This window comes from Galeopterus variegatus, unplaced genomic scaffold, assembly GCF_000696425.1.
Source record: "Galeopterus variegatus unplaced genomic scaffold, G_variegatus-3.0.2 Scaffold1708, whole genome shotgun sequence".
Classification (NCBI taxonomy): Eukaryota; Metazoa; Chordata; class Mammalia; order Dermoptera; family Cynocephalidae; genus Galeopterus; species Galeopterus variegatus.
The window spans coordinates 130,238-133,008 of NW_007727819.1; positions in this window are offsets into that span (position 1 = coordinate 130,238).

Below are 2,771 nucleotides of genomic sequence, written 5' to 3' on the forward strand. Positions count from 1 at the left end.
GGGTTCAACTACATGCAAAAACAGATTATCAGAGCCTTTGAATGAATTCCTTAAACTTATCTGTAGGGAAAATATAGGAAAATGTCAGGGCTCCTCAGATGTTCAGAATCTTGCCGAGCATTTGATGTAAATATCCATGTACGCCCAGGTGTTCCTTGGTTATTGCCTAATGTCATTGTGCATGTGCGCCCAGGTGTCCTGGGTTATGGACTTAAGTATAAAGGATGAGTGGCTCTGATCCACAGAGGCCCCTGCCCCCAGGATGCCCCTGGGGGGTTAGGGGGTCACTGGGAGGCCGCTACTGCTGCTACTGCTGAGGACTGAGCTCGTGTCATTTGCCAGTGGCTCCCAGGATCTCTCCCAATTACCTAGAGTGGACCTGCATGTGAGGGGTCTAGTGACCCAGCCTGGCATGTGCGGGTCTGGTGACCCAGCCTGGTGTGTGAGGGGTTTGTGACCCAGGCTGTACAATGGGCTTGAAGGGTTTGTGAACCCTAAGCCCTAGCTTGACATTGTCTCAGAAGTTGCTTAATTGGTATGAATTCGAAATTATAAGTCAACAGAAAATACTTTCTATTTTTTATTCAGATGTAATTCACATACCATAAATTCACCCTTTTAAAATGTACAATATAGTGGGTTTTAGTAGATTTACAAAGTTGTGCCATCATCACCAGTATCTAATTTTAGAATATTTTCATCACTCTGAAACAAAACCCCAAACTCATTAGCAGATACTTCCAATTTCTTCCTCCCCTATCCCCTGACAATCACTAATATACTTGTTGCCTCTATGGATTTGACTGTCTGGAACACTCCTGCCTTTTCAGATAAACTAAGCTATACTGATTATTCTTGCCCCACCTCTTCTGTCAAGAGTCCTTTGCACTCTCCTAGTATGTACTATTTCTATATCCAAAGGCTTCTAGGTACAAATATCTACGTAAAGAGCTTATTTTGGTTTTATCACTAAATGAAAAACTTATTTTAGTTTTATCATGAAAGACATAAGTCTTTTTGTCCCATCCAGGTTATTAGTAGTATGAGGTCAGGGAAAATATTTTAAAATTTACCATTTATTGAGCACTCCCTATATTATTGGGACTTGAGTGAGGTATTATATTTATTGGGCACCTACTGCATGCCAGGCACCGTGTTATGTGCTAGTGATACAATCTCTATGTCAGAGTTATTTAATCTTCACTACAACCTTAGAAGTTTTATATTATCACAATCTTTTATAGACAGCAAACTTAAAGTTCAGGATTTCCCAGCCAGTAAGTAGAAGAACAAGGACATAAACCCATGGCCAGACAGCCTTTCCCACCCATGCTCTTCCCACCAAGGTCCCCACCATAGTCTCCGTTTGCATATTCACCATGTTCACCTCATTCAGTGCCTACCACTCCCTGTGTGCTTGGCCCGTGTTTACTGTCGGTGTTGTTGCTCTTTACACATCCTTACTGTAGGTAATTTAAGATAAGTATGCTTTAAGTAGGAAAAATGTTTAACCTCACAAATTATTAGAGAAATACAAAGTTAAAGAAAAAGGAGGCATTATTTTATACTTGTTAATAAACATTTTTAAAGTGACAATATACAAGTGTTTGCAAACTTTGGGTGAAGTTGACATAGCCTTCCATTTCAGGTGCATGTGTAAAGTTTTACAGTCCTTTGCATGCAGTAACTGTCAAAAAAAAAAAAAAATTCAGTCCCCCTGATTTGTTGTAGGAATCTAATGTAAAGAAATCACCCAAAGGAAAGGAACAGCTTTATGTACAAAGATGTTCGCTATAGCATTATTTCCAGTGCCACCTCATTATTTAAATGTGCAAGAATTGTTTAATGAATGGTACAATATGGCAAATATTCTCAAATGGAACATTATGCAGCCACCAAAAATGATAATTTGAAAAAATGAAAAAGCTGAATGCAGACTTAAAGGTCTTGAATTCAACTATTAACAATTATGTGTGTAAAAAAGTTTTAAAACCTTAGAATAATGTCCAGCACACAGTAAATAGTAAGTATTGGTTGAATGAATGAATGAATGAACAGAAACAGAAAAGCACCATGCATGGTGTCTCAACCCCAGAAAGATTCGAATAATATACTGTGCTTGATGCAAGGTATGTTTAATTAGACTAAGTGTTATGTAGTTACTTTAGTTATAAAATATCATTGCAGGGCTAAAAAAATTTAATATTTTTTATGATACATGCATGCAAATAATTTGTAACAAACAAAACATTAGAATATTTAGAGAATGACAGTGCTTATATCAACAATCATAATAGCCTTATTAAGATGATATAGCATCATTTTGTGTATTTGTTTATAATTTATTATCTAATTTCAAAAATAATACAGATTGGCTAATAATAATGATAATTAAAGTTTAAGAACCTATTTTTAGAAAAAGGGACATATAAGATAAAGGAACAGAGACAAATGTGTGAGCTCTGGATTGAGCTGGTTGCTACAGCTGGCAGCGGCAACCATGGGAGAGAGACCAACGGTGGGTCGTGGAACAGTCCCTACCACCTTTTGGAGGATGACTCTGCCTGCCTCAGTGCTAGAAACATTCCGTATCTATTTTGTACTCTTACCAAAGAGATTAGTAGCTCTGGGGGCTGCCTCCAGAGTCAAACTCCTGGGGTTTGTAGTCCAGCTCCACCACTTACTATGCTACCTTGGGTAAATTCCTTACTCATCTGCAAAATGGGAATGATAATAGTAGTCACCTCACAGGGTTATTTTATTTATTTATT